General features: G+C 42.4%; 1 pseudogene; it reads left to right on the forward strand.

Moving 5' to 3' along the window:
• The first annotated feature begins 5,388 nt into the window (after nt 1-5,388).
• LOC126393512 (olfactory receptor 52E8-like) lies at nt 5,389-6,279 on the forward strand (annotated as a pseudogene).
• The last annotated feature ends 7,772 nt before the right edge of the window (nt 6,280-14,051 follow it).

The following is a 14,051-nucleotide window of genomic DNA, read 5'->3' on the forward strand; positions in this document are numbered from 1 at the left end:
AAATGTAGAATACTCAAAAGTACTTTAAAAGTGCTTGAGTTACTTTTCTCAGGGAGTAACATTGGAAGTACTTTTAAAGTAATTGAGTTACTTTACTCAGGGAGTAACGCAGTAAAGTAACTGGTTACTTTTTTAAAAAGTAACGCAGTAACGTACTTTGATTACTTTTAAAGTAACCCTTACCCAACACTGCCAACAACACATCCAGCAGTCAGTCACTTAGGACCACTCATACCATATGTTCACAGTGTAGTGTGTTGGAAACGCTATATGTTTAGTTTTCATGCAAACAGACACCCCTTTATTTTTTTGTCAATATTTGAACTATTCTAACATGTTTACAGTCTTTACATAAAGGTAATACACTCTTGCGTCAGTAGATGGCGCTCATGCTGCTGTGGATACACTAGGGAGACTGTAGCTACCAGCACAGCTCATGTGCAGCTCAGAAATAAACAAGCTCTGGCATGAGGAAGACACTAAAGTCTGATTTATGGTCCTGCGTTAAATCAACAACGTACCTACGTCGTTGCGGTGACGCCGTCGTGAACCCTTCGAACTTCTCCATCACTCCATTTCGTCGCAGTGCAATTCACCGCCAGAGCGGTAGGGGGCTGCATTCCTTTCCTGAATGGTTATCGTCGTCTCTAGTTGATTCTTTGTTTAGCTTCCGGCTTTTCCGGTCACAGTGAACAATGGCGACCGAGAAAGAGAGAATCTTGCTGGACTTGGAGTTCTTGGATGTCGAAGAAAGTATGTTAGGGTTAAGTCTGATTTATGGTCCTGCGTTAAATCAACGACGTACCTACGTCGTAGGGTACGTGGCTACGCAGGAGGCTCGCCGTAGCCCCCAGTGTAGCCTGACGTGCACCTCCCAAAAAATGTAACTACACGTCAAGGCGACGCAGACCCAGCGCAGACTGAGAGGGCAAAAAAATGCATGTTCAGGTGTTTATCACCAGTGTCCTTCTCCGGTGCTCAGCAACCATGCAAACAAAAACAAACTTACGGCGCGCCGCCATGTTTTCCGGACTGTTGCAATGAAACGCTTTCAGATCAGACGTGTCATCCGGTCATATAAATCCGACAAGGAATGACCAGCCTGGATTGCCAAACGAATGCGGCATTATGGCTTAAAATTGTGCACCTTTCCCTCACTTGTCATTTTCCGATGATTGTTGCGAAATGCATGCTGGGATACCTGGCTGTCTGAAGTCCACACAAGTCTGCTCCGATGCATCCCCATTGAAATGGGTGTGGGTGAGAACACATCCAGGAATTTGGACTGAACTTGGCTAGATGTGAACTTTGAATTGGAACAGTACTTGGGCTGTGACTGATGACGTGTCACAAGTCCACAAGAACACAAGTCCGCACAAGAACGCATATTGAGAAACGGCTATAGACGCAAGCACGCCTCATAGTGGCCAATGCGTCTGCGTGCCTTTGCGTCGACTATGAAACGGCCCTAACTTTGGTCCTCTCTCTATCAATCCACAGGTACTGTAAAAAACGTGTTTCTGTCTCTAGCTTGGTTCAGAATTGAATGTGAATGCAGTATTAATTGCTTGGTAATGTTTTGAGATGATTTTGAGACGTGCGTTAAGTGTAGGCCTATTAAGCTTCATTGTAGCTAATCCCAATGAGCGTCGTCGCGCTGACTTGTTGTTTTCATGAACTTCAGTTTTACATGGTAGTTTTACAAGTGTAAGTAGCTGATATTTGTACTCTGTAACTAAGAAAATGTGTTGTTAGAGATTGTTAAGAGTATTAATCAGCCAGTAGTGAATAAATTGTGATGGAAAAGATACCATATTCAAACTAGTTTACACTTCCAGTCACTCGCTAACATGTCGCGGTCACGCCATGTTGTTTAGCACTGAGGTTAAGTGCAAGTGTGTGTGAGAGTATAACATGCGTAAATGTTATAGGAAGGTTTATGTTACGCTCGTGTTATATGAGAGTGAGCAGGACTGTATGTGTAAGATATGAATGATATTGCTGATATTGAATGATAGTAAAGTGAATGTGTGTTTTGAGTTATATTATTTTTGTACATGCATTGTAAGCTACATCAGTTTGTATTATGTGGTATATGTTACAGTATTTTGAATTTATGTGTATTTATTTTCCTTCAGACTGAATGTTTACATTATTTATTGCCAGTTTGTTTGCATATGAGTGTGTGAATTGTTTGATATTAATGCACTTTAAGCAGAGAACTAGTGGTATAATGTGACTGAGAATTGTATGCAGAAATAAACAAGCTCTGGCATGAGGAAAACGCTAACTTTGGTCCTCTCTCTATCAATCCACAGAAAGGTTTATCTCTTGGCTACACAGTGCTCCCTAGCCTGTGTAACCCTTGCTGCCGGTCCAGATTACCCCTAGGTCTGCTGCCGGTAACAATAGCCATGCCAGGAATCTTGGTGTCATTTTTGACTCTGCCTTTAAATTTGACAAACAAATCAACACTGTGGTCAGCTCAACTCAGTTTCGGGATTCGTCTGAGGCTCCAGGTTTCCAGTTTGCCCATGATCTTCCTTCACAGGTGAGCTGCTCCTAAATTGAGGCTGTTTGTATCTACTGGGGCTTGGTGCCCAGATTGTGGGGGTGATGATGACATCCCCCTGCTGACCTGTTGTCCCGGCTCCCCCTTGACGTCACATTGTTAAAGTATTTCATTGATCTCTAGTTGTGATAATTGTTGGTGATTGCGGATGTTGGAACACTGTGCTACCAGATGTTTCTTTGTTAGTTTTGATTGTGAGTTTTAAAGTATCCCACCATCAACCTTCCCAGTGTCTCTGTAACAACCACTACATCTATAGTCTTCACTAGTTCATTTGAACATGTCCAAAACACAAGAGGTAACATCCAAATGTAATTTTACATATAACTTGGATCCAAACTAACCATTTAAAACACCAAAGTTACACAATGACGTGGCAGCAGCAAAGTAATTGTTTTTGTCAAAGGAGTCTGGTGGCTTTGAAGAGAACTATATAACGGCTGAATCTGTTTAACCCTTTGAAACGTGGAGTGACATCACTTTTCTTGCAATGCTCAGACGCCTCTTATAATAATAATAATAATAATAACTTTATTTATATAGCACCTTTAAAAACAAAAGTTTACAAAGTGCTTTGACAAACAAGGCAAACACAGGATGTCTATAGCAACAGAGAGTTAAAACACTGAGGGCAAACAAAAGCAGGACAAAATTGAGCTGAAATTGAGGTGAAATTAAGCAAATCACAGACAGAATGATAAGACAGAATGTTAAAAGAGATAAGAACAATAAAAGCAATAAAACTATTATTTCTAAATACTTAGAAACAAAAGAATAGAAGGATAAAAAGACAACATTGCATAATGACAATAGAATAACAAAGAATAAACAATTAACAGGAATAGAATAAAATAAATGAAAAGAAATAAAAAGAAGACATCACATAAAGGCAAGTCTATAAAAATGGGTTTTAAGAAGAGATTTAAAAGATGTTACTGATTCTGCAAACCTTATCTCCTCAGGCAGGTCGTTCCAAAGTCGAGGGGCCCTGATGGAAAAAGTGCGGTCGCCTTTAGATTTAAGTCTCGACCCTGGAACAGCCAGGAGGGCCCTGCCTGAGGATCTAAGGCTGCGTACTGGCTCATATGGGGACAACACTTCTGGTATGTAGCTTGGAGCCAGACCCAGACGGGCTTTAAAAGTGATTAGTAAAATCTTAAAATCAATTCTAAAACGCACAGGGAGCCAATGGAGGGAAGTCGGGATTGGGGTGATGTGATGCCGTCTGTTAAAACCAGTAAGAAGCCTAGCTTCTAGCTTCTATCTAAAAGGTAGAAAGTATTGCAAGTATTTAAACCTTTGAACCCTGAGCAAATTAGTGAGATTTCTTTCAAAAACATGGGGAAAATGGCAATAAGCAACTTGGTAAGAAATGTCCAGCAAATTGCAAAAGAATTATAGATTTAGAAACAATAATTAAATAATAATAATAAATAATAAATAATAATTAAAAATGACTAGGGATAAAAGATAGGGAAAAATTCTATTTATAATTATCATTATTATTATTACGTAAAATTATGGTATAAAATTATAATTTTATGCACTTTTCCCATATCTTTTCCTTGTTTGGTTGGTTGTTTTTAATTTTCTTTTTTATGTATTTATTTAACTAATTTTCTTGTTATTAATTTTCTCCTTTTGTTGCTGATTGCCTTCTTCGCATGTTTCGAAGGGTTAATTGGTATGAATGTTGCTGTAAGTTGTGTCAGTCTTGGAGTGAGTCAGCACAAAATCTGGCATCAGCAATCCTAAGTAATGAAAAGATAATTAACACCCAATCCACTCAATCATTGGAATTGTTGTAAAAAAGTAAAATCATTTGTTTAACCATTTGAAAAGGTGATGATGCCAGCACCTTGATGACAACATTCATTCAATATTCTTAAGTTTTATTCCATAAATTATGACTGTCATTTCATATATTCAAACCATCAACTCAAACAACCTGTATTTTAGTCACATCAAACTGAATTCCCAGTTTGTGTTTGGTCATCAAAGAAAGATGATTTAAACAGAAGAACTAACCCAGGTACAGTCAGAGACTCTCAGCACAGGCTGAGTGCATTACAGGGCTGCTGGATAATCAATCAATCAATTAATTTTATTTATAAAGCCCAATATCACAAATCACAATTTGCATCACAGGGCTTTACAGCATACGACATCCCTCTGTCCTTAGGACCCTCACAGCAGATAAGGAAAAACTCCCCAAAAAAACCCTTTAAGCAACTCAAGCAGATGTATGTCAAAGCTGTTTCTCTGAAGTCACACTATATGATATGCACATGGGGAGGTTTGTCAGGATACTAGATCTAAATGAATGAAATTGTGACAGCTGATAGACTTTAATGGATAACATTTCTGTACTTACCTTTTTTGTGCTTTCAGGATTAAATTACACAGTGCAGCACTGAATAATTATCTGTGTTCTCACTTTACTGTGTTACTCAATCATTTGGATAGTAAATGTTGCTCTCATCATAACCATCATTGTGGACAGAAAACTTGATGAGCCTGGGAACTGCCCATTGGTTCGACATCCCATTGGTTCGACATCCCATTGTTCCGACCATATTAAACTCATTGTTCCGAAGTCCGTTCCGAAATCATCATGATGCCCTGTGGTTAAGGTCTGGTTAGGTTTAGGCACAAAAACCACTTGGTTTGGGTCAGGAAAAGATCATGGTGTGGGTTAAAATGAAAAAGAAAGTGACAAACACATAAGCCGTGAGCCTGCTCCGCCTCAAGCCGGTCGCGGCGCACCACACACCCGCCGTGAGCCGTTCAGCACCGCGGACAGTCGGACTAATGGGATGTCGAACCAATGGATCTTCTGTCTACCACATGTCATCTCTTATGCTGGATGCCTTCTGCAGGGTTTTGTGTTGCTCTCTTCCGCTAGTGCTGAGTTTTTTTTCTAGCTGTGATGGCCTATGACAGATATGTGGCTATATGTCGTCCTCTGGTGTACCACTCTGTGATGACCAAACAGAGAGTTTGTGTGTTTGTACTTTTTGCTTGGCTTATACCCATTTATTTGGTGTTCATGGGTTCAGTTACAATATCAAAATCAAGGTTATGTGGCTCACACATACCAATCAATCAATCAGTCAATCAATCTACTGTATAAATTGGCTGGTTGGTAGACTAGCTTGTTCTGCCTCCATAGCAAACATTGCGATATTGGCTGGTTGGTAGACTAGCTTGTTCTGCCTCCATAGCAAACATTGCGATCCCAGCTTTTAATTTTACTTTTTATTCTGGCCATTTTGTCTTTATTATTTGGTCATATGTATATCTGATCAGAACATGTCTAACATCCAGAGAAAACATGACAAAGTTTATACAAACATGTCTGCCACATTTATTCTGTTTACTCTCTTTTTCTGTGTGTTTTCTTTTTGATTTGTTGTATATGCGATTTGGCTCAAAAGATTTACCACAAAGTGCCCAGAACTTTATGGCAATTGTATTTCTCCTCATTCCTCCACTGTTCAATCCCCTCATATATGATTTCAAATTGACACAAATAAGAAATAGAATTGTGGAGTTTCTGTGTGGTAAACATCTCTAGACTAGGAAACCATCATCTACTGTGTGATTTTCATATTGATGCCAAGCATAATCTTTAGTATGTGCATGTTTTTCAGTATCAATTAAAGTAGGTTCAGATGTAGTATTAGTGATATTATAAACATCAAATCTGGCAAGTGATGGCTGTGTGAATTAGTTAGAGAATACAATCTGAGCAAAGCAGTCAACTTCCAAAAGACACCTTCATGTAACTGAATACGTGTAAATGTTCCTTTAATTTGAATTTGTAAATCTGTTTAAAATGGCCACTTTAGTAAATACAAGTGGGTGTGCTGTTCTCCAACATCTCATTACTTCATTTTTGGCTGATGAAGTTTACATTTTACACTAAAAACCTACTTTCACTGTCATTTCACTACAAAGACCACGTCAATAGAGTTATAGACTGCAATTAGTTTATTAGGTGTAATGTATAATGGGGATGTGGGTTGAGGGAAGTAGGGAAGCAGATCGCAGGATATGGGATGAAATGATGAGGTTTTATGGATTTGGGATAAGAGATGTGGGATGAAGGGATGAGGGTTTAGGGATGTGGGATGAAGGGCTGAAGGTCATGGGATGAAGGGTCAGGAAGGAAAGGAAGGTGGGGGGAATGATGGGAGAAATTAGGGTTGCAGACAGGTGGAATCTCATGACAGTCTGGTGTTGGCTGAAGGGAGGAGGGCGCAACTGAACCAGGGAAGTTAAGATAGAGTGGGGGAGTCATCTCTTTGCCTGCTCTACTATGAATAGAGCCTCCAAGAGAAACCTCATGATGAATGGTGCATATGTGCATTTCTGATGTTGTTAAGATCATCGCGGATGCAGGTGAGGTACGCCCGAGAAGACCAGCAGCCAAGGACTTTAATTATATGGTCCGGGATTCCTTGCCTGGAAATGGTGGAGGTGGCCGTGACGCCAAAGGAAAGTCCTGAGTATAGCTCGGGGAGTATTCCAGATCTGGTACGAATTTGGTGAAAGTGGTAGGTGAAACCAGAAGCAAGTGCGAACTTGGCCTGTCTCTGAGACAAACAGAGGATCTTAAGGAGAAGCTTTGTTGGCTAGTCTGGGTTCATGGGTTCATATAGTTCTGCGTTGAATCGACGCCACTACGACAAGGATCTTGAGAGCCGCCTTGGGTCGGAGGTGAGTCGACAGATAGTCTGTCACAACGAGTCCTCATGTGTGAACAAGCCTACGAGCAAGTCGTCCCCTCGTCTGTGACTGGGACTGGATATCTGGCATGCTAGAAAACTGGAGAAGTCTGACACGACTGACAAAGAGCATCAGCCAATGAGAGGCGGGATACGTCCCACGTCAGCACGCAGGAGGACGGAAGAAATGTGAGGAGGACAGGCTGCAGGGTTGCAACTTGCCAGGTCCGCTTATTATTACTTTGGGCTTGTTTCTAAAGCGGAGTTTCTTATTTGGGCTTGCTCTCTAAACGTCACCTTTCTCCATATATATATATCCATCTAATAAGTTATTTAAACGCATGATAGTAGCTTCTTTTGGGCTTGTTTCCATAGCCCTGGTTGTTTGTTTCTCTCCCAAGATCTGGCAACACTGACAAGCCAGCAAGCAGCAACAACAATGGTGGCTTCCACAGGATCATGGGGAGCGCGCTGTGTTTGGACCCAGGCCCTGGAGGCAGATCTGATTCATCACTCAGTGGAGAAATCTTGTGGTGTGCACACACAAGTCGTAACGCAGTTGGTGAGACTCCCGCTGACAGAAACAAACGTCGCCAGGTATGAACACTCAAAAGATTATGATAGTCTCCGCGACGCAAAATCAGGGTGAAAATCCTGTAATGTGAACAAGGCTTTAGCATCAACTGCATAATGTCTGGACAATGTTAATGTCCTTTGTTAATGATGTTTACAATGGCGCTGTTGTGAGATTGTTTAGTGTAACGTGAGTCGCGACGACTTGGCGCGCGTTAGCAACAATGGCAAGCACAACGGCAGGAATCATCGCAGCACAGCTTTTGTTTGATGGATCCGAAGATAAGTATGAACTGTGGGAAACGAGATTCCTAGGCCACTTGCACATTCGTAAGCTAAAAGGGACAATTTTGAATGAGCCCATCGGCGCCAACGCAGATCAGCTAGCCCAAGATGGCGCGAAGAATGCTGATTGTTATGCAGAGTGTACAAGACTGTTAGATGACAAGAGCCTATCGCTGATCAGCCCTGAAAATACTGAGAGAACATTATTCTGGTAAAAGCAAGCCTAGAATAATAAACTTGTACACGTCGTTGACCAAGCTAAGCATGGCAGAGAATGAGAGTGTAAGGGCGGAGAACGTCATTACTGCGCTGAGAGATGTGGGTGAGACCATGAGTGATGGACTGACCATAGCTATGATATTAAACGGGCTACCAGACTCCTTCAAGCCGCTAGCCGTGCATGTAACACAGAACGAAGATTACGTTCACAGACTTCAAGAGAAGGCTACGGATTTATGAAGAGGTGGAGAAGATGAAAACAGCAGAATCTGCAGATAACGTGATCAAGACTTGTGTGAGGCCAGGTCGAGGCCCCGCCAAGACGCACGCCAGCAACAGAAAAGGTGAAGATGCTGACCTGACGTGCTACAGGTGTGAAACAAAAGGACACAAGTCAAGAGCATGCTCCAGAAAAGTGTGGTGCAGTTACTGCAAAAGCAACACACACCAAGAGTCCATATGCAGGAAAAAGGGGACTCAAGATGGAGCGAGAAGAGTCACAGAGGAACAGAGAAGTGACCAAGACCAGTTCTTCAAGGCCAACCACATAAAGAAGGAGAGACCACCAGACGACGTGAAGATGAAAGGCATCATGGTGCACGGGGGAGCGACATCCCACATTGTGAACGACATCGGGAAGTTCAAGAGCTTCGATGACTCGTTCAAGCCTGAGTCCCATTCAGTGGAGCTGGCCGACGGAACTAAGTGCAGCGGAATAGCACAACGGAGAGGAACGGCAGTGATCCACCTACAAGACAACGCCGGGCGACAGCACACAGCACAGCTACGAGAGACACTGTACATGCCTTCATACCCACACAACATCTTTTCGGTGGCAAGAGCAACAAACGGAGGAGCGACGATCACCTTTAAGAAAGAGGACAGTCGCATGGTTACCAAGGACGGTAACAGGTTTGATATCCATGAGAGTGAAAATTTGTTTTACTTGCCAACTGTAGAAAATGTTGATCAATGTAAACAATGTGTGTGTCATGATGTGCAAACTTGGCATGAGATTTTGGGTCACTGTAACTACGAAGATGTACAGAAGTTACAAGGTGTAGTGAAAGGCATGGAGATAAAGGGAAGAGCATTAAAGCCAGCGTTTTGTGAAGTGTGCACACAGGGCAAATTCACCCAGACGAGGAATAGGGAGCCAGACAGTAAGGCTAAGAAACCCTTAGAACTAGTACACACTGACTTAGCAGGTCCCATGCAGACACCGAGCATAGAAGGGCACAGATATGCACAGTCTTTCACAGATGACTACTCAGGTACCATATTGGTGTATTTTCTAAGGTCCAAGAGTGATACAGTACAGGCTGCATAAAGGTTCTTGGCAGACATAGCACCTTATTGAGAAGGTGAAAGTAGTAGAAGTATCCGTTCAGACAACGGCACTGAGTTTACAAATCGAGACTTCCAGGCACTGCTGAGGAAGAATAGGATTAGACATGAGACATCTGCACCGTATTCGCCCCACCAAAATGGCACTGCAGAGAGAGGGTGGCGAACACTGTATGATATGGGCAGGTGTTTTCTGATAGAGAGTAAGCTACCAAACAAGCTGTGGAACTACGCTATCCAGACAGCGGCTTACGTGAGAAACAGGTGCTACAGCAGACGCACAAAGAAAACGCCATATGAGCTGTTAAATGGCAGGGAACCAAATGTATCCAAACTACAGAAATTTGGATCAGTATGTTTTGCTTACAAGCAAGAAAAAGACAAGCTAGACTCTAGGTGTGAGCAGGGTGTTTTCGTAGGCTATGACAAAAACAGCCCAGCTTACCTGGTGTACTATCCAGACACAGAGAAGGTTCAGAAGCACAGGTTGGTGAAATTCACAACCGAGACAGCCAAAGAAGAAACACAAATGCCTGAGCCACACATAGAATGTAGTGATAGAGAGGTACATCCCAGGGTCAACAAGGAAGGACATGTTGATGATGAATGTGTGAATGTACCAAGTCAGGGTACTCAAAGTGATGTTTCTGGGGCTTTACCTGAACAGACTGAACGTACACAGCCGGGTAAAGCCACCAAGACTGTAATCAGAAGGAACCCACCGAGAGCCAGGAGACTACCAAGTCACCTGCAGGAGTTTGAGACCGAGGACACGGTTGACAAACTGCAAACATGTGTGGACTCCTGTTACAGAGCCGTATGCGACATTCCTCAAACCTACCAGGATGCCATAGCGTCAACCAAGTCAAAGCAGTGGAGAAATGCAATGGACGAGGAAATGAGATCACTGGAGGAGAACAAGACCTTCAACCTCACCCAGTTGCCACCAGGTAAACAGGCAGTGGGGGGTAGGTGGGTCTATGCACTCAAGAGTGACATCGACGGGTCAGACAAATACAAAGCGAGGTTTGTAGCAAAGGGCTACAGTCAAAAACCAGGGACTGACTACAAGGAGACATTCTCACCCACAGCTGATATGACAAGTGTGAGAGTGGTTATGCAAAAGGCAGCACAGGAGAATCTTATCTTACACCAGATGGACGTTAAGACAGCCTATTTGTATGCACCGATTGACTGTGAAATATATATGGAGCAGCCACAAGGTTATGAGAAAGAGTCTGAAACTGGTGAAAAGATGGTGTGTAAGTTACAGAAGTCTTTATATGGTCTAAAGCAGTCAGGCAGAAATTGGAATGTGATGTTACACACATATTTGAGTGAAAATGGTTTTAAACAGAATCCCGCAGACCACTGTGTGTACACAAAAGAAAAACATGACGGAAATGTTATCTTGATAATATGGGTTGATGATTTGATTATAGCAGCTAGTAATGAGGATGTATTGAACAGTGTTAAGAGGATGCTTGCAGAGAGGTTCAAGATGAAGGGCCTGGAGAGGTTGAACCATTTCTTTAACCAAACAGAGGGTCAGGTTAAGATGTCACAGAAGAGATACATGAACAAGATACTAGAGAGGTTTGAAATGCAGGATTGCAGGCCCAGAGAGACCCCATGTGAGCCACAGCTCGACTATGAATGAATGAATAGTTTATTTCGGTTACAATATACAATACTTAAATTGTGTGCAATCAACTGACAAAACATTTACATACATGTTTGCACTACACATTTTCTCACAACAAAATTTAACAAACTCTGTAACCGAAAAAGAAATAGGCTGAAGCCGAGGCTTATTTTTGTCTATCCTGTACAATCCATAAGGCTGAAGCCGAGGCTTATTTTTGTCTATCCTGTACAATCCATAAAATAACCCAGAATATCAGTAATACAAAGAAAAAAACACAACAAAATTTACTCTAAATTCTTCTTCTGAATCATTTCACAATTCAATCATTTTACATTGTAATCCTTAATTATTTTACCTTTCAGTGTCTTTTTTTTACCTTTCAAGTACTCAGAGGACGCTGAGAAAATGAAAGAGCCAAAGAAGTATATCCCTATACAGTGGGAAGTTTAATTTACTTCTCCACATGCACTCAATCAGATCTAAGTTTTGTGGTCAGTAAACTATCTCAGCACTTTACTGAACCAACAGAAGAACACTGGAGCACAGTTAAACATGTGTTCAGATACCTCAAAGGTACGACAGAGCAGGAGTTATGCTTCAAAAGAAGCAACACAGAGAGACTAGGTCTCAGAGTGTACTGTGATGCTGACTGGGCATCAGACGTAACAGACAGGCATAGTACAACAGGATATTGTGTCAGTTTGAGTGAGGGAAGCTCTCTAATCTCATGGAAAACCAGAAAACAACCAACGGTAGCGTTATCTACATGCGAGGCTGAGTACATGTCCTTAGCATCAGCCATACAGGAATGTATCTACTTAGAACAGCTACTTGGAGGCGTAGACAAATACCAGTATGCACAGACAAAAGTGTACGAAGACAACCAGGGTACTATAGCACTAGCCAGAAACCCAGTAAGCAGGCAAAGGTGCAAGCACATAGATATTAAGTACCACTTCATCAGGGAGACTGTAAATAATGGAAGGATAATCTTGGAATATTGTCCTACTGAGCAAATGATTGCTGCTGTCTTGACAAAACCAGCCACCAAGCTAAAGTTAAAGAAGTTCGCTCAGGATATGTTTGGCACTTAGAAGTGAAAGTGTATTTGTTTGTATTTGCCTAAGAGGGAAACCTTGTTATTGTTTTGTTTTCAGGTAACCCAGTAAGCTAAGTGCAAGTGGGGGTGTTAAGTATTGATATGTGATTGCGCCCTTACTCAGTGTACTATGGAACTAATATTGTCCTGTTGACAATGTGTTACATGTTATATGGTAATGTGATGATGTCACCACGCTCGAGCAGAGAGCACGTCGGTCATGTTGTCAGTTGTATTGACAGACTGCAGAGCAGTCGTGTATTTGGTGTTGTAAATGAATGCACAATAAATTACGCCTAGTGAAGGCTAAAGAGAGAATCATCCTCGTTCTATTTATACTCCACCACGCAGAGGACGAGTCGAGAAGTCACCGCTCCACCTAAGCTTTACACACCTGCTGCCATAGTAGCTGCCAAAGCTGACAGATGGGGCTGCGTCTATGAAGAGCTGGATGTCTTCTGGCCTGGAGATGTAGACATCGTAAAAGAAAGAGATGCCATTCCAAGAGGAGAGGAACTGGTACCATAGTTTTAGTTCTATTTTGCATGCTTCACCAAGCGAAACTTGGTGGTGGAGAGATGGAATGGTTGCGGCGATGGAAAGGAGGTGAGACAAGAAGGATCAACCTTTCAGGGATCATACGGATGGCGTAGTTGAGGTGGCTTAGCAGCGAAAGAAGTTGGCGCTTGGTGCATATGTGGGCCAGAAAGAAATTGGAAATGAGCAGTGAAATCCGTTGGATTTTCTTGGTAGGCAGTGATGCTTGGAATGAGACAGAGTCAAAGGTGAGGTCAAGGAATTCCAAGGAGGTGCTGGGACCTTCTGTTTTGTCTGGGGAGAGAGGGACTCCAAGTTCATGGGATGCAGAAGTGTTGAGGGCGTGTGCCGAGGGTGATGGTGAGGAAGTCATCCAGGAGATGGATGACATACAGAAGTTTATGGTTGTGCATTGACATCCAGCAGAGTGCTTCAGATAAGGAATCAAATATTTTCGGGCTGTTTTTGCATCAAAAAATCAAACCTACTGTGGAGTAGTATGCACCCCTCCAGAGGACGCCAAAAAGATGCCAGCAGTCGGGCTGGATAAGGAGGACTTTAAAGGCACTGGTAATGTTGGCCTTGGACAACCAGGGTCTTGGCCTGCGAGGTGTATGAGGGAGATGGCATGGTTGATTTATGTATACTGCATGGAAAAGTCTGGGCTGGGTATAAGGCTATTGATGCTGGGGACAGTGGAGCTGTGGGAAGATCTATGCTGAGTCTCTTTTTTTCTGAATATTTCCTGGTAGCTATGCCTATTGGACTGATTCTGAATGTGGGGAAAGGTGAGCTAGAAAATGGTTTGATCAAGAATGCTTCTTCAACCTCTTTGTCTAATGGTTTATCCACTGTGTCGGGATCAGAGATAGCTGATAACAAATTGTGGCATGTGTAGGATGATTCTGGCATTACCTGCAAACCTGGGTGGAAGCTGTGTGTGAAACCTTGGGTGAGAAAGATGATGAACTGGTGGTCTGGGTGTTCTTTTAAGGCAGTAGCAAGAGCATTGATGTGATAGGCTGTACAAGGTTGGATGAT

Source organism: Epinephelus moara, chromosome 7 (assembly GCF_006386435.1).
Source record: "Epinephelus moara isolate mb chromosome 7, YSFRI_EMoa_1.0, whole genome shotgun sequence".
In the NCBI taxonomy this organism is placed as follows: Eukaryota; Metazoa; Chordata; class Actinopteri; order Perciformes; family Serranidae; genus Epinephelus; species Epinephelus moara.